The sequence below is a fragment of the Meles meles genome, chromosome 9, assembly GCF_922984935.1.
Source record: "Meles meles chromosome 9, mMelMel3.1 paternal haplotype, whole genome shotgun sequence".
NCBI lineage: Eukaryota > Metazoa > Chordata > Mammalia > Carnivora > Mustelidae > Meles > Meles meles.
This window is the reverse complement of record NC_060074.1, coordinates 51854034-51873739: the sequence shown is the minus strand read 5'-3', so window position 1 is coordinate 51873739 and position 19706 is coordinate 51854034.

Genomic DNA, 19706 nt, shown 5'->3' with positions numbered 1-19706 from the left:
GTTGTCTTTCTCCGATTGACTTATTTCACTAAGCATGATACGCTCTAGTTCCATCCACGTCGTCGCAAATGGCATGATTTCATTTCTTTTGATGGCTGCATAGTATTCCATTGTGTATATATACCACCTCTTCTTTATCCATTCATCTGTTGATGGACATCTAGGTTCTTTCCATAGTCTGGCTATTGTAGACATTGCTGCTATAAACATTCGGGTACACGTGCCCCTTCGGATCACTATGTTTGTATCTTTAGGGTAAATACCCAGTAGTGCAATTGCTGGGTCATAGGGTAGTTCTATTTTCGACATTTTGAGGAACCTCCATGCTGTTTTCCAGAGTGGTTGCACCAGCTTGCATTCCCACCAACAGTGGAGGAGGGTTCCCCTTTCTCCACATCCTCGCCAGCATCTGTCATTTCCTGACTTGTTAATTTTAGCCATTCTGACTGGTGTGAGGTGATATCTCATTGTGGTTTTGATTTGTATTTCCCTGATGCCGAGTGACGTGGAGCACTTTTTCATGTGTCTGTTGGCCATCTGGATGTCTTCTTTGCAGAAATGTCTGTTCATGTCCTCTGCCCATTTCTTGATTGGATTGTTTGTTCTTTGGGTGTTGAGTTTGCTAAGTTCCTTATAGATTTTGGATACTAGCCCTTTATCTGATATGTCGTTTGCAAATATCTTCTCCCATTCTGTCAGTTGTCTTTTGGTTTTGTTAACTGTTTCCTTTGCTGTGCAAAAGCTTTTGATCTTGATGAAATCCCAATAGTTCATTTTTGCCCTTGCTTCCCTTGCCTTTGCCGTGGTGCCTAGGAAGATGTTGCTACGGCTGAGGTCGAAGAGGTTGCTGCCTGCATTCTCCTCAAGGATTTTGATGGATTCCTTTCTCACATTGAGGTCCTTCATCCATTTGGAGTCTATTTCCGTGTGTGGTGTAAGGAAGTGGTCCAATTTCATTTTTCTGCATGTGGCTGTCCAATTTTCCCAGCACCATTTATTGAAGAGGCTGTCTTTTTTCCATTGGACATTCTTTCCTGCTTTGTCGAAGATTAGTTGACCATAGAGTTGAGGGTCGATTTCTGGGCTCTCTATTCTGCTCCACTGATCTATGTGTCTGTTTTTGTGCCAGTACCATGCTGTCTTGATGATGACAGCTTTGTAATAGAGCTTGAAGTCCGGAATTGTGATGCCACCAACTTTGGCTTTGTTCTTCAATATTCCTTTGGCTATTCGAGGTCTTTTCTGGTTCCATATAAATTTTAGGATTATTTGTTCCATTTCTTTGAAAAAAATGGATGGTATTTTGATAGGGATTGCATTAAATGTGTAGATTGCTTTAGGTAGCATAGACATTTTCACAATATTTATTCTTCCAATCCAGGAGCATGGAACATTTTTCCATTTCTTTGTGTCTTCCTCAATTTCTTTCATGAGTACTTTATAATTTTCTGTGTATAGATTCTTAGTCTCTTTGGTTAGGTTTATTCCTAGGTATCTTATAGTTTTCGGTACAATTGTAAATGGGATTGACTCCTTAATTTCTCTTTCTTCAGTCTTGTTGTTGGTGTACAGAAATGCAACTGATTTCTGTGGATTGATTTTATATCCTGACACTTTACTGAATTCCTGTACAAGTTCTAGCAGTTTTGGAGTGGAGTCTTTTGGGTTTTCCACATATAGTATCATATCATCTGCGAAGAGTGATAGTTTGACTTCTTCTTTACCAATTTGGATGCCTTTAATTTCTTTTTGTTGTCTGATTGCTGAGGCTAGGACTTCTAGTACTATGTTGAATAGCAGTGGTGATAATGGACATCCCTGCCATGTTCCTGACCTTAACGGAAAAGCTTTCAGTTTTTCTCCATTGAGAATGATATTTGCGGTGGGTTTTTCATAGATGGCTTTGATAATATTGAGGTATGTGCCCTCTATCCCCACACTTTGAAGAGTTTTGATAAGGAAGGGATGCTGCACTTTGTCAAATGCTTTTTCAGCATCTATTGAGAGTATCATATGGTTCTTGTTCTTTCTTTTATTAATGTGTTCTATCACATTGATTGATTTGCGGATGTTGAACCAACCCTGCAGCCCTGGAATAAATCCCACTTGATCGTGGTGAATAATCCTTTTAATGTACTGTTGAATCCTATTGGCTAGTATTTTGGCGAGAATTTTTGCGTCTGTGTTCATCAAGGATATTGGTCTGTAGTTCTCTTTTTTGGTGGGATCCTTGTCTGGTTTTGGGATCAAGGTGATGCTGGCCTCATAAAATGAGTTTGGAAGTTTTCCTTCCGTTTCTATTTTTTGGAACAGTTTCAAGAGAATAGGAATTAGTTCTTCTTTAAATGTTTGGTAGAATTACCCTGGGAAGCCGTCTGGCCCTGGGCTTTTGTTTGTTTGGAGATTTTTGATGACTGTTTCAATCTCCTTACTGGTTATGGGCCTGTTCAGGTTTTCTATTTCTTCCTGGTTCAGTTGTGGTAGTTTATATGTCTCTAGGAATGTATCCATTTCTTCCAGATTGTCCAATTTGTTGGCGTAGAGTTGCTCATAGTATGTTCTTATAATTGTCTGTATTTCTTTGGTGTTAGTTGTGATCTCTCCTCTTTCATTCATGATTTTATTGATTTGGGTCCTTTCTCTTTTCTTTTTGATGAGTCTGGCCAGGGGTTTATCAATCTTATTGATTCTTTCAAAGAACCAGCTCCTAGTTTCATTGATTTTTTCTATTGTTTTTTTGGTTTCTATTTCATTGATTTCTGCTCTGATCTTTATGATTTCTCTTCTCCTGCTGGGTTTAGGGTTTCTTTCTTGTTCTTTCTCCAGCTCCTTTACGTGTAGGGTTAGGTTGTGTACTTGAGACCTTTCTTGTTTCTTGAGAAAGGCTTGTACTGCTATATATTTTCCTCTCAGGACTGCCTTTGCTGTGTCCCACAGATTTTGAACTGTTGTGTTTTCATTATCATTTGTTTCCATGAATTTTTTCAATTCTTCCTTAATTTCCTGGTTAGCCCATTCATTCTTTAGAAGGATGCTGTTTAGTCTCCATGTATTTGGGTTCTTTCCAGCTTTCCTCTTGTGATTGAGTTCTAGCTTCAGAGCATTGTGGTCTGAAAATATGCAGGGAATAATCCTAATCTTTTGATACCGGTTGAGACCTGATTTGTGACCCAGGATGTGATCTATTCTGGAGAAGGTTCCATGTGCACTAGAGAAGAATGTGTATTCTGTTGCTTTGGGATGAAATGTTCTGAATATATCTGTGATCTCCATCTGGTCCAGTGTGTCATTTAAGGCCTTTATTTCCTTGTTGATCTTTGGCTTGGATGATCTGTCCATTTCAGTGAGGGGAGTGTTAAAGTCCCATACTATTATTGTATTATTATTGATGTGTTTCTTTGATTTTGTTATTAATTGGTTGATATAGTTGGCTGCTCCCACGTTAGGGGCATAGATATTTAAAATTGCTAGATCTTCTTGTTGGACAGACCCTTTGAGTAGGATATAGTGTCCTTCCTCATCTCTTATTATAGTCTTTGGCTTAAAATCTAATTGATCTGATATAAGTATTGCCACCCCAGCTTTCTTCTGATGCCCATTAGCATGGTAAATTGTTTTCCACCCCCTCACTTTAAATCTGGAGGTGTCTTCGCGTCTAAAATGAGTTTCTTGTAGGCAGCATACTGATGGGTTTTGTTTTTTTATCCATTCTGATACCCTGTGTCTTTTGATTGGGGCATTTAGCCCATTAACATTCAGGGTAACTATTGAGAGATATGAATTTAGTGCCATTATTAGCCTGTAAGGTGACTGTTACTGTATATTGTCTCTGTACCTTTCTGATCTACTACTTTTAGGCTCTCTCTTTGCTTAGAGGACCCCTTTCAATATTTCCTGGAGAGCTGGTTTGGTGTTTGCAAATTCTTTCAGTTTTTGTTTGTCCTGGAAGCTTTTGATCTCTCCTTCTATTTTCAATGATAGCTGGATAGAGTATTCTTGGCTGCATGTTCTCGTTGAGTGCTCTGAATATATCATGCCAGCTCTTTCTGGCCTGCCAGGTCTCTGTGGATAAGTCTGCCGCCAATCTAATATTTTTACCATTGTATGTTACAGACTTCTTTTCTCGGGCTGCTTTCAGGATTTTCTCTTTGTCACTAAGACTTGTCAATTTTACTATTAGGTGACGGGGTGTGGACCTATTCTTGTTGACTTTGAGGGGGGTTCTCTGCATCTCCTGGATTTTGATGCTTGTTCCCTTTGCCATATTAGGGAAATTCTCTCCAATGATTCTCTCCAATAGACCTTCTGCTCCCCTCTCTGTTTCTTCTTCTTCTGGAATCCCAATTATTCTAATGTTGTTTCGTCTTATGGTGTCACTTATCTCTCGAATTCTCCCCTCATGGTCCAGTAGCTGTTTGTCCCTCTTTTGCTCGGCTTCCTTATTCTCTGTCATTTGGTCTTCTAGATCACTAATTCTTTCTTCTGCCTCATTTATCCTAGCAGTGAGAGCCTCCATTTTTGATTGCACCTCATTAATAGCTTTTTTGATTTCAACTTGGTTAGATTTTAGTTCTTTAATTTCTTCCGAAAGGGCTTTAATATCTCCAGAGAGAGTTTCTCTAATATCCTCCATGCCTTTTTCGAGCCCAGCTAGAATGTTCAGAATCGTCATTCTGAACTCTTGATCTGACATATTACCCATGTCTATGTTGATTAGGTCCCTAGCCTTCGGTACTGTCTCTTGTTCTTTTGTTTGTGGTGATTTTTTCCGCCTTGTCATTTTGTCCAGATAAGAGAATATGAAGGAGCAAATAAACTACTAAAAGGGTGGCAAAGACCCCGGAAAAATGCGCTGTAACCAAATCAGAAGAGACCCCAAATTGTGGGGGGGAGAAAGGGGATAAAAATAGCTTCTGAAAAAAAAAGAAAAAAAAAAAAAAGAAAGAAAAAAATTTTAAAAATAAAACAAATAAAAAATATAAAAAAGAAAGAAAAAATATATATATTTAGATGAACTAGTCAAAAAATGTTAAAAAAGAAAAGGGTAAAAGTTTAAAAAAAATTTAGCAGAAGAAGAAAAAAGAAAAAGGAAAAAAAAATTGAAAAAAGAAAAAAAAATTGAAGTAGCCGCAAGACTGAAGAATCATGGGGAGAAAGCCATGAGTTCCGTGCTTTGCTTTCTCCTCCTCTGGAATTGCTCTGCTGTCTTAGGAATTGAATCTGCTTTCTCCTTGATAGATGAACTTCGTCCTGGCTGGATATTTTGTTGATCTTTTGGGGGAGGGGCCTGTTGTAGTGACTCTCAAGTGTCTTTGCCCGAGGCGGCATTGCACCGCCCTTACCGGCGGCCGGACTAAGTAATCGGCTCGGGTTCGCTTTTGGGAGCTTCTGTTCCCTGAACGCTTTCCGTAGAGTTCCGGAGGACGGGAATGAAAATGGCGGCCTCCCAGTCTCCGGCCCGGAGGAGCCGAGAGCCTGGGGCCCCACTCCTCAGTGCGCCCCCAGAGGACAGCACCCAATCACTCCCGTATCCCCAGCCTCTAGCCACGCTCCGAGCTCACCCAGCCCGCGACCAGTTCAAGGTAACCCCGAGCTGAGAGTTTAGTCCTCGGCTCTGTCTCTCCAGCCGGCTTCTCCATTCTAATACCTGCGAGCTCTCCGACACTCCGACACTCCCGATCCTTCTGTGACCCTGCGGGGCCTGGGGCCACGCTGGCTCCGTGTGGGCTTCACCCCGGTTTAGCCCCTGGAGCAATGTCCCTCAGTGGAACAGACTTTTAAAAGTCCTGATTTTGTGCTCCGTTCCTCCGCCGCTTGCCGGGAGCCGGCCCCTCCCCCCGCGGTCTATCTTCCCGTCGTTTTAGATTCACTTCTCCGCCAGTCCTACCTTTCAGAAAGTGGTTGATTTTCTGTTTCTAGAGTTGCTGTTCTTCTTCTCTTTGCTCTCCCGTTGGATTTGTAGGTGTTTGCAATGTTTAGATAAGCTATCGAGCTGATCTCCTGCTACCTGATGTAGTCTCAGGCTGCTACTTCTCCGCCATCTTGACTCCTCCCCCTATTTCCTAATAAATTTATTAATAAATTTATCTAGCACCCAATTACTTGGCTAGCACTGGGGTAAGGCATTATTAATACCTAACCACAGCTTTAGTTTGTTATTTTGATCTTCAAAAGCAGAAAGAGCAAGTAGTATTATTTTCATTTTAAGAAAAATGATGATCAAGCAGGACAAATGACTTTCCCAAGTTCTGACAATCAGCTCTAAGAAAAAAGACGATTTTCAGGACACATAAATTTTACAGCAACTCTTAATGATTCAAATTAAATATTCTTACTCCTATATAACAAAATGAGAGATTGTATTTTTTTTCCTCTCAGATTCAGCAATCACTCATCTTAGAGCACTTTCAAGCAGAAAAGGATAAAAATTTCCCATATTATTTTGAAACAAAATTTGTCATTTAGAGCTTTCTACATCAGCTAAAAGTTTCAAATGAAAAATGATCATATTGCAATAACTAGTTGTTCTAGTATATTTTTTCCCAGTTCTAAACTGAATCATACCCAAAGTAGAGAATAGGCTGTACTGTAAAATGAATGAGAAACTTGATCTTACAGGAGTCAAAATACCAACATAGACTAGAGTGGGTACAAAATTGGAAAACTGGACTCAGTTCAGCACTTAAATCATCTGCAGTGAAGAAAAAGCAATTCTAAAATCTTTGAGACAGCTACTCTGCTGGGAAATAATGGATTAAATTATCAGTTAGTTTATCTTTATTGAAGATCATAATACTCTATATACAAAGAAAAAACAGGTTATAGATCTGCCATGAAATGAGTGGGAAAAATGATCTGGACTTCAAAGGGAAGTTTCCCATTTTCTGCCAATGCACCAGATCACATTCCACTCACAGGGAGATTATATTGTCTTACCAAAAACATCTTCAAACCTAATTTTTATAAGTTTCCATCTATGCTTAGTAATACAATGCTACCATCCCAGAGCACCTAGCTCCCTGTAAGTTTCCTGAAGAAAATTCAGAAGTGATGATTTAATGGGTAAAGGATAAATTCCTTATTGGACTGGATGCTTTGGGACGCATAATCTATTACCTGATTACGTGGTCATCCCAGAGAAGGACCCTGAAATTAACAACAATTTTGTTGTACATGTAAACTGAAATTAAGACTTACATGCAGTTTCTGCTTAGAATGTAGAAAGCTGTAAAGAGTGTCCCTCCCTTCCTCTTAAAATAACAGCAACAAAAACAAAAGCCAAAGAAAGCACAAGGTTTTTGTTTTTGTATTTTACTTTTTTTCAACCCATCAAAGAGTTGAGGTCACAGGACAGTCAAATAGTCCAGAGTCTAATGAGATAAAGTACAGAACATGAGCATTTTCTTACCAAGGGGCAGATGTTGCTACAAAACAGACAGAAGAATTGTCAGAACTGTTAACAAACTGACAGAGGTCATGTGCGGGCTGGAGAAAGTGTGAAGACCTTAGGGGCTAGAGATACAGAATGAGTTCATAAATATTTATAATCTCTTCTTCATGAACCTCACCAAATTACAAAAAAACTAAAAATTAAAAAAGGAAGGAGGGAAGGAAAGAAGAGCAGAAAGAGCTGGGCAATTCCCTAAAGGTATAGGCTTAGAAAGGGGTAATATCAGGCACTATAGGAGAGCATGAAATCCTACTTGGATTCTTCCTCCCTATCATTGCTAATGAAAAAATGTTTTGGATTGTGGAGGGAAGACAAATACTGTTGCCCTTAGTACACTGGTAAAACCCATTCCACCTAGAGAAGAAAACAGGGGAAAAAATATCCTGTCCATGAGAGGGAGATAGAAATGCATGCTGCACTCAGAAAAATGGCTGGAAGAAGATCAGGAACACAAAAGTGCTACATTCCAGAGACCCAAGGGCACAGCACTTACCCAAAGCTAAGGCTTCTTTAGAACAAGAGACTATTTCTCCCCTATCCACCACCACCAGAAAAACAAATATTACAAGCAACACTGAAGTGTTTCTGGAAGAGGGATAGGAGAGAGGCAAAAGGTTGGAGAGAGAAGCTATCTGAGGCAAAACTCATAGGAAAGGGTGCCTGGGTGGCTCAGTCAGTTAAACATCTGACTCTTGATTGTGGCTCAGGTCATGATCTCAGGGTTATGAAACTGAGCCCTGAGATAGGCTCTACTCAGCAAAGAGTCTGCTTGATATGCTTTCCCTCTCCCTCCCCCTCTACCCCTCCCTACACTTGCTCTATCTCTCCTACTCTCTCTCTCAAATAAATAAATAAATAACATATTTTTAAAAAATAAAATAGGGGCACCTGGGTGGCTCAGTCAGATGTTTAACTGACTTCAGCTCAGGTCATGATAGGAAACTGAGCCCCACATCATGCAGCCTGCTTAAGATTCTTTCTCTTTCTCTCTGCCACTCCCCATTCCCTCTCTTCTTTCAAAAAACAAAAAACAAAATGAAACAACAACAACAACAACAAAACAACTCATAGGGAAGACCCAGAGCTCATAATTGACTATATAATAAGGAAATCCCCTGGTAAGTAATCTTCAGCCCTAAATACAAAATACCCCAAGAAAAATTTAAAACCTATGGTTCTCTGAAGGTGTCCATAGCAACAGCAAACCCTAACTCAGCTCAATTCCAAACTAGACTGACTAACATCACCACACTACAGAGTTAACAGAAGGAAAAGCATCACCATTTTCTGGTATAAAAACTATTTACCTGAGTCTTTACTGCCAGAAATAATACATACAATTTTAACAACAAAAATGATGGGTCATATGAAAAAGCAGTAAAAACCAGCACATTGCTATGTGAAAAGACATCCAATAGAATCAGACTTATGTATGCCACAGATAATGGAAATATATATCCAATAGTGTTGAAATTGAAAATAACTATAATTTATATTTTAAAACTTTAATGGAAAAAGTGAAAAAAATGCAGGATAAAACGGATAATTTCACACTCAAAGCAGTTGAAGAAAGAATCAGTGACCTTGAAGATATGTCAATAAAACTGAGACACAAAAAGAAAGAGTAAAATATTAAAAATAAAACACAGCATTGAGATAATACCAAATATTCTAAAACACATTACTGGAATCATAGAGATGAAAGAAAGAAGGTGGAAGAAATACTTGAAAAAAATTTATGAAATAGAATTTTCCAAAATTAATAACATGCAGCAAACTGCAGATACAAAAAGTTCAAAGAATACCAAAAAGTACAAATATCAACAAACACACAGAAGCATATCATATTCAAACTACTAAAAACAGAAGTCAGAGGAAATACTGAAAGTAGATAGAAAAGACACTATTACATAACACATTACATACAGAGGAAAAATTATAGCACACTTATCATTAGAAAGAGTGAAAGATAGAAGATAATGGCATCACAATCTTAAAGAGCTTGAAGAAAAAATTTACCACCCCAGAATTCTATACCTAGAAGAAAATCTTTAAAAAAATGGAGAAATGAAAACTTTCTGAAGAAACAAAAATTTAGAATACACATTTATAAGAAACTTGCACTGTTAAAAGATGTTCTTCAGGCAGAAGGAGTATGATACCACATAGAACAGTGGATCTACACAAATAAAGAGAATTGGGAAGATAATAAATGAAGATAAAAATGAAATGTGTTTTCTTGCTTTTAATGTCTCTAAAAAGTAAACATCTAAACTAAAACAGTAGTAGTGTATTCTGTGTTTATAACATATATAAAAGTGAAATATCTGCCAACATAAGTACAGAGAATGAGAGGTAGAAACTGGTAATGTACTGTTGTAAGATCTTTATGTTATACAAAAGATTGTATAATGTAATTTGAAAATAATCTCTGATTATTTAAAAATATCTTTTGTAAAGTCCAGGGCAACAACTAAACTTTTTTAAAATAGTAAGTCTTATAAGAAAAAATGGCTCAATCAGACCAAGCAAGGGCAAAAAAGTTGAAAAAAAATGGTATATAGATGGTAGGTTTTAATCAGTGTATATCAGTAATTACACAAAATATTTAATATAAAAATAACAATTAAGAGACAGACTTTCAGGCTGAATAAAAAAGCAAGACCCAACTATATGCTGGTGAAAATAATCTCACTTTAAATACGAAATATATTTAGGTTAACAGGGAAATGTTAAATAACCCATGGATTAAATAAGACACCAAGAGGACTTAAAATATTTTGAACTGAAAGAAAATGAAAATACAACATAATCAGAATTTATAAGATATGATGGAAAAGTCATGGCACTAAATATCTATGTGAGAAAAAATAAAGTTACCAAATTAATAATTTTATCATTCATCTTAACAAATTAAAAATGGTGAGCATATTACATTCTACCTCACCCTGACGTCTGCTAGCTACTGGAGCCCCAGGCAGTTCCTGTGGTACCAGGCTCCCAGTGGGCTCCAGCAAACTCAGCTCCCAACATCCCAGCATTGGCTGACTCCCCACAGTCCTGAATGGCTCTTGTGACATTAGGTTTCCAATCAACATTTGCAAATCCAGGTTCCAGCCGGTGCCTATGAATCCAGGGTCCCTATGGGGCCCAGTGCCAAGCTACCAGCTTCCCAGGATTTGACCTGTATCAGGACCAGGCCACACAAGGACTAAAACAGCAATCCCATCCATGGACATCACCAAACTGCCCACCCAGAATCACTAGATGGGCAGACTGATAAAAGGTTTTCCTTTCAGAAGAAGCCAGTCTATAAAGACTAGAAGGGGTATCTACATCTTCAAATGTGTAGACACCAATGCAAGGATATAATACTCATGAATAATTAAAGAAGTAAGACATCACCAAAAAAACAATATCAATGACCGACCTAAATATCAATGACCGACCTAAAGAGAAATCTATGAACTATCTGACAAATGATTCAGATTAATCTTCTTGAAATTGTTTGGTGAACTACAGGAATACACAAAGAGACAACTAAATAAAATTAGGAAAACAATGAATGTAGAATATGAGAAATACAACAAACAAAACCTATTAAAAAAAAAAAGCAGAATCTTGGAGTTGACGACTACAATGACTGAAGAATTCGCTAAAAAGCTTCAATGACAAATTCAAGCAGAATTAATGAACTAGAAGACAAATTATTTGAAATCAGAGGAACATAAAGAAGAAACAATGATAAAGAGTGAGGAAAGCCTACATGAATAATAAGATACCACAAAAGAAACAATCTATATATTAGAGTCCCAGGAGAAGTGAGAAAGGAGCAGAAAGCTTATCTGAAGAAATAATGGCTAACTTTCCAAATCTGGGGAGAGGTTTAGACATCCAAGTTCATGAAGCTAATAAGTCACCCTGAAACTTCACCCCAAATGATCTCTGAGACACACAAAAAGCTGCCTAAAATGAAAGACAAAGATAGATTCTAGGAATAAACCCATTCATATACAACCAAGGATTTGACAGGAGAACCAAAAAGATACAATGGCAAAAGGATAGTTTCTTCAATAAATGGCACTGGTAAAACTGGACAATCATATGCAAAACAATAAAATTGGACCCCTATTGTACATCACTCACAAAAATTAACTCAAAATGGACAGAAGACTTAAATGTAAGACCTGAAAGTGTAAAATTACTATCAGAAAACAGAGAAAAATCTCCTTGACATTGGTCTCAGCACAATATTTTTGGACATGAAACAGAAAGCGCAAGTGACAAAAGCAAAAATAAACAGGTGGGGATTATAATGAATTTAAAATCTTCTGTACAGCAACATAAATCATCACCAAAATGAAAAGACAACCTAAATGAGAGAAAATATTTGCAAGCCATGATAAAGGACGAATATCCAAAAATATATAAGGAACTCACACAACTCCACAGCAAAAATCCCAAACAAAATGATTTAAAAATGGGTAAAATACTTGAATAGACAGGTCTCCAAATTAGAGATTCAAACGGCCAAAAAGTACATGAAACATTGCTCAACATCACTAATCATCAAGGAAATGCAAATTAAAATGACATATATCCTCACACATGTAAGAATGGCTAAGATCAAAAAGACAAGGTATAACAAATGTTGGCAGAATGTGGAAAAAAGGATATCCTTGTGCACTGTTAGTAGGAATGTAAATTGGTTCAGCCACTGTGGAAAACAGTATGGAGGTTCTTCAAAAAATTAAAAATAGAACTTCCATATGATCCAGCAATCTCACTTCTGAGATATATCCAAAGGAAATAAAATCACTATCACAAAGAGATATCAGTACTCCATGTTCACTGCAGCATTATTCACAGTTCCCAAAACTTAAAAACAACCTAGGTAGCCACTGACAGATAAACAGATAAAGAAGATGTGCTATATACAAAAAATAGAATAGTAATTAGCCAAAAAAGAATGAAATCCTGCCATTTGTGACAACATGGATGGATTTTGAGAATATTACGCTAAGTAAAGTAAGACAGAGAAAGAAAAATACTGTATGTTCTCACTTACATGTGGAATCTAAAAAAAGCTGAACTCACAGAAATAGACTGCAGAATGGTGGTTTCCAGAGGCTGGGGGTGGGAAAAATGGGGAGACCCTGGCCAAATCAAACTCCCAGCTGTAAGATAAATAAGATCTGGGGATCTAATGCACAATAGAGTGAATACAATTTACAATACTCTACTATATACTTAAAAGTTAAGACAATAGATCTTAAATGTTACACAACACACACACACACACATACACAGGTGTGTGGGGTATGAGGGGATAAAGCAATGTACTAACTTTATTGTGGTAATCATTTTATAATATATATGTAAATCTAACCATCATATTGTACATCTAAAACTTACACATGCTGGGGCACCTGGCTGGCTCAGTTAGTAGAGCATGTTGCTCTTGACCTCAGGATTGTGAGTTTAAGCCCCACGCTGGGTGTAGAAATTGCTTAACTAAATAAACTTAAAAAATGTGTTTTATGTCAATAATATCTCAATAAGGGTGGGGGAAATAAAACAAATCTATTGAGTCAGAATCTGAAAAATCAATGAAGCAAAATAGAGTTCAGAATATATCCACACATGTAGGGACAATGGACTTTGGACAAAGGTATGCAGGTGAGTGAATGAATAAAGATAGTCTTTTCAACAAATGGTGTTGGAAAATTGTATATTCGTATGCAAAAAAAAAAAAAGGAAAGGAAATTTGATCATTACCTCACTCCATCTATGAAAATTAACTCAAATTGTAGACCTACCTCTAAAATCTAAGACTCCAAAAGAATTCTGTAAGAGAGAACAGCAGAGAAATTATTGTGACAGTAGATTAGGCTAAGTTTTCATAGGCATATCACTAAAGTATGACCCATAGAAGAAAAATAGTGAACTTCACTAACATAAAAAACCTTTACTCTGTGAGAGATATTATTAAATGAACAGGGCAAAAAAGCCACAGGCTAGGAGAAAATATTTACCATCACAAAACTGACAAGAGGCTTGACTCCAGAATACATAAGGGACTCTCAAAGGCAACAGTAAGAAAACAAACAATCCTATCTAAAAATGGTTAAATGATTAGGACATTTCACTGAAAAGGTTATGCAGTTGGTGAATAGGCACAAGAAAAAAATGTTCAACTTCATCAATAGTTCAGGCAATGTAAATTAAAAACACAATGAGATATTACTATATGCCTATTAAAATGGTCAAATTAGGGAAAAAAAAAGACAATACTACCACATGTTGGCAAGGATACAGAGCAACTGGAAATCCCATGTACTGTTAATGGGAAGATATGGTACAGCCACTTTGGAAAACAATTTGGAAGTTTCTCATACAGGTAAATACACACCCCAGCAATTTCACTCCTAGGTATCTACCCATGAGAAATAAAAATATTCTCTCACAAAAACCTGTATAGAAGTTATTATACCAGATTTATCCATTATTACTAAAAACTGATGCAACTAGAGTGGATTAAAAAAAAAAAAACCCACCGGGGAATACTGATACAATGGAATACTACCCATCAATTAAAAAGGAATGAAATATTGATTTGTGAAACAATATAGGTCATCTCACTGCAACTTATTAATTGAAAAAAACCCAACTAAAATACATAGTGAGCAATTCCATTTACATGACTTTCTAGAAAATATCAGTGGTTGTCAGGGGATGGGGTAAAGAAAAGTGCTGACTTCAAGGAGGCAGATAGAAGAAATTTTAGGGGTTGATTAAACTGTTTTGTATCATGATCATTGTATAAATACAGTACTCTTATTTGTCAAATCTATAGAGTCATATACCACAAAGTATGAATTTTACTACAACTAACATTTTAAAAAGATTTTAAATAAATAGAGATCAAATTAGATGAAGTAATTTTTAAAGGCTCAAAGAATGAAAAAAATACTAGAAAAAATAATTTTGAATTTTTAATCTCATGGGAAGGCAGGCTGTATAGAAATTCACCCATACTGACAGAAAATTAAATATCCAACATGATGTAATAGAAAGACCACTAGAGAAAAATATCAGAAGATTCACTCTTGAACTTGTGCCACCTTCTTGTGTATGCTTGGAGAAGTCACTTGACTCAGTTTCAGTTGCTAGTATTTTGTAGGGGAATGACATGGATTTTTCAGTTGCATAAACAGGCCTCATTTCAAATCCTCTAACTTGCAATTTTTTGTTACATTATGTTGACCAAGTTATGAAACTTTATGGGGTACCGGTTTTCATCTATAAAATGGCAATAAAATATTGATGTGTAAATTAAGTCTACTAATGCACTGTATTTGGTGAGGCCATTTGTAGAAATAGGCATCTTCTATATTTGATCACACATAAAAAAATCTCTGATGTATAATAAACTTATTACAGTGATTACTTCTATGGAAGTGTAAATAATTGGAATTTGGTAGAAAGGAGCAAAGAACAGGAGGGAGACTTACAACAAAATAGTAGTAAATAATGTGAATAAATGAAATATCCAAAATACGAATAAAAATTTAAATAGATAAGAAATAAAGAAGCCATCCCAGAACCTGGTTCTCAGAAGGCATTTAAAACGTATTCCAGGGGTAATGGTGGTGGCAGTGGGCACTGCCATAATAAAGCTGGCCTACACAGGATTCAAGAGGATGGGGTTCATTCTAACATGTAAATACTGCCACAAAAAATCATCTCACTGGAGGATATCATTTAGGTAACTGTCCATGATATTTACAAATCAAGACGTCCCCAATAGAACATCCCTATTAAGCAGATATTTTACTCTCATTTTGCTCTTGTCTCATTTTTTAAATCTAGCAGATTATCTATTTTTTAATTAAATGTTTTTCCACAAATCAGCTTCTAAGGCTTATTCTTAAATAATGAAACTGTGTTATTCTAATCATTAAAATATTGGCCTTGCGACGTAAAGTTTTGAGGAAATATTTAAAGTCCCATTCACTTGTAAAGAAAAACCTAACTTCATTTTAACAATATTAAAAGACAGCATTTCAGGGGCACTTGGATAGCTCAGTAAGTTAAGTGTCTGCCTTCCACTCAGGTCATAATCCTACAGTCCTGGGATGGAGCCTTGAGTTGGGCTCCCAGTTCAGCAGAGAGTCTGCTTCTCCCTCTCCCTCTATCTCTCCACCCCCACTCCTGGGCTTCTGCTCTCTCTCACTCAGTCTTCCTCTGTCAAATAAATAAATAAAATCTTAAAAAAAAAAAAAGATAGCATTTCAGCATGTGGCCTGTCACATAACACAATACATGGGCGTTTAATGTAGCATGCTGTAATTTCTCATGACAATGTAATTCCATGGGTCAGTCAAAACCATGTCATCTGGTTTCATAACAATTGATTTTGCAAAAAGTGGGCAGATTTATGCAATAGGAATTATGATGATAGAGTATATAGCTTCTTATTACTTCCAGGCAACCCCTCCCTTTTCCATTTCAAGCTGTCATTGAATGATCACAGAAGTGCTCCCATACAGGAGACTGTATAGAATGCTGCCCTTCGTCAGCTATTGTCAGCTGTCCTAACAAGGCAAACGTTTTCCTGGTTTTGCTCTGCCAATATAGATTTTGTCGCTGAAGTCTACCGTTGCCTAGGAAATTCATGGGTATGACATGCTGTGTGGCATTCCATTATCTAGAGTCCTGTCTAACATTTTTCGCTATTTCAGACACATCACTATTTTAAAACATTTCATCCATTCGACACTTGGTGAACAAAAGAAAAAAATGAATCAATAACAAATATTTTAGTGTACATAATCATGTGCAGAGAACTCCTCTCACTAGAAAAGAAATGTATTATTCATTTTCTCTGACATCAGTTTTACATCATAATAACTAAGGATTCCCTCCTTCAACGATATACCAAATTATGTTCAACATATGGTTGCCTTCTCTAATTATATTTATTTGAAAGCTCTACTCCTCTTAGTGAATATTAATTCTCACTAACATCTCAGTACTCCCAATGTACCAGCCAATGAATGTGCCAGAGTACGTGTTTATTTATTTCATTTCAACCACAAAGAAATTCTGGAAGACAGCTATTGTGTCCATTTTATAGAAAAGGGAACCGAAGAAAATGGATCAAAATCACACAGATATAAACAGGAAAAATAGGATTGCAACTTCCATCTCAGTGATTCTCAAAATAGGCTCTTTCTATGTAGGATGTTTCCTTCCCTCAAGACCAGCACATCATACCTGTCTTTTGACTTCTTCTTATCCTTTATAGTTCCTGATATTTTATAAGCTCATAATGTTGACAGACAATTCTTCATGGCATTTCCGTACATCCTTGGACTATCATTCTAATGATGTTTGTACAAGAAACAGCCTTGGAAGACAGATAGTGTCTCCTTCCGGGGCAAAAGAATATTTGTTTCCTGTCCAGAATAATAAAGATTATGTCTTCCTATGGAGCAAAGGTAAGCAAAGTTTTGCTCGCAGTCTTTTTAGAAGATTGGAGGCATTGGAGGGGGGCAGTCTCCCTAAGCTCATTGTCCTCAATCTGTGACACAAAACCATTATGTGTGCTTCATCCATTTGGGTCCTTTCCCATGTCCCCCACAGGACTTGTGGGGTGGAGTAGCACTGAACCAGTGGAAACATAACCGAGGATAGAAGCTCATGATTCCTAATATAGTCCCAGTGGTCTTAGGTGGCTAGTTAACTTGTTAGCTTGTAAGTGAACAGAATTGCAGACCCTCAATAGCAGATACATCTGTTGACTTTTTATATTTATCTGTTTATTTAAAGATTTACTTATTTGAAAGAGAGAGAGAGAGAGAGGATGAGCACAGTGGGGAGGGGTAAGTGGAGAGAGAGAGAGAATCTTGAGCCTGATGCAGGGCTCCATCTCACAACCATCCCACAACCCTGAGATCATGATCTGAGTCAAAGTCAAGAGTCAGATGCTTAGCCAACTGAGCCACCCAGGTGTGCCTATCTATTGACTTTTGAAAGCATGTTAGGCAGTATTTGGTGTTTTGCAAGTTAGGGAACCACGGGCACATTAAAAATCTGCTATGAGTGATATTTCACTAAAGAATACTTTTCTTAGGCAGAGAATGCATTTTCTGATACACAGTAAAAAAACTTTATATAACTGACTGAGCAGACACACAAATGCCCTAGCTCTTTTATAAAACTGAATAGTAATTTCTATCAGAATAAATAGGTAAATAAATCCATTTTCTATTCTGAGCAGCCAGACCCTAGTGTAATCTAATTAGGGTTATCAGATCAATAATTGTAATAATAAATAAAGAGACTCTTTGACTCCCATGGCCCAAAGCCAATGAGACTGGATTTCAGATTCTATTGTGTTTCATTATAAAAAGACATTATATATTATTTCTCTCTAGAAAAAAAATAGTATTTTTCCCTAACATCATTCCAAATATGTTATTTGCCTAGTAAAGGTCCTCACATCAGCTGAGTCACACATAACCTGCTATTGTTTTTAGGCCATTTAAACTGCAAATACTATTAGCAAGAATTAATCATCCTTCATTTCTTTTATTCTTGTATTATCTCCCTAAATTGAAGGATTCTGATCTTTAAACTCCTTTGACTTAATTTGTGAGTATAATGATGCAATGTGTACCATCGAAAGATCACACTTCTTTAGAAGAGAGTACAGAGTAATAACAGACATTAGACAACATTAAGGTAAATTAAGAACAGGCTTTGAGTGAGGGTGGGGATAAAATCAAGAAGCTGATATTAGAGGAGTTTAGTATGATTCATCTTTTACAATTTTTGAATTAAAAAATTCCACTACACTAGTAATTCGAAGGGGAGTGGAGAAGAATATATACCTAGAAAGAAAAGAACAGGCCCATTAAATAATGGCAAGTTTTTGAATATTCAGTGAGCATTTGACAGTTGAATGTGCTGGCTATCAGGAAAAATGCAGGAGAGACACAGAACCCAGATTCCTGAATATCTGGTTTTGAAACAAATTTCTCTACTTTCTCCATAAAGTCTGCTTTTTTTTTTTTTCCAGGGTCATGTTAGGCAGAGGCATAAATGGGTAAAAAAGAAGGAAGGTGCCCAAGAGCACGCTGCCTGCTGCAAATATCCTGTGCCTTTTTCTATGGTTCACAGTGCAGCTGACAACATAGTGTATTTTAAAATCAATAGAGGGGAACCAGCTCTCTTCTTAATGCATGCACCACATTTAACTCTTACTATTTCCCACCACCTCATAAGCTGTCAAATGCCTACTCAGCCAGTGCTCCCCAAGTTTTACTGAATATCAGAATCACCGGGAGAGCTTGTCAAAACAGACCCTTCCTCCTGCCCCTTGATTCTCTGTGCAGGCTGGGGACATGCTTTTGCATCACTAACAGCTCTGAGGCAACGTGGAGGCCACAGGTTCCTTAAGTATCACTGTGGCACACCGCATTATCAGGAGTGCGGAGTAGGAAATGTACCAGGCTTTGAGGCTCCAACTTCTACTCTTTTCTCCTCATGAAGATTAATATTAGTGGAGGAAGGGGAGAGGGAAACCCTGGCTTTTATACTATCTTATCACTATGATAGCTATAGAGAAAAATGTTGCATTTTGGAAGAAGTTTCCAAAAAGAACGGTCAATGCTAGAATTCTAAGAGCTATACTCAAGATGTTTTTGACCTTTAAAATTCCATTAAAGCCAGGGTGCCTGGGTGGCTCATTCAAGCCCTGCATCAAGCCCCGTGTGGGGCTTCTTCCTCTCCCACTCCCCCTGCTTGTATTCTTGCTCTCGCTCTCTCTTTATCTGTCAAATAAATAAACAAACATCTTAAAAAAATAAATAAATAAAATTCCATTAAAGCCAAAGTGATTATGTAGTAAACTGCCACATAAAGTATATTGTATCTGGTCTTCTCTGAGATGTTCTATCGAAAACCATATTCTGCAAAGCACAAGGCTTAAAATATGGTAGGTAGTTAGCTCAGTGTAATTATTATTATTATTATTACTATAGATAATATTTACCAAGATTCTACTAAGAATGAAGGGCCAGGATGAGGATTTCTCAAATATTATATAATATAAGGTCACGAAATATCATCATGGCAACAGTAGAAGTAGCTCCACTATTGACTTGTAAAAATTTCGATCACAATGTACAATTGCCCACTACATTTATAGAACTCTATTTAGCTATATGTAGACACAGCCTTTGAAAAA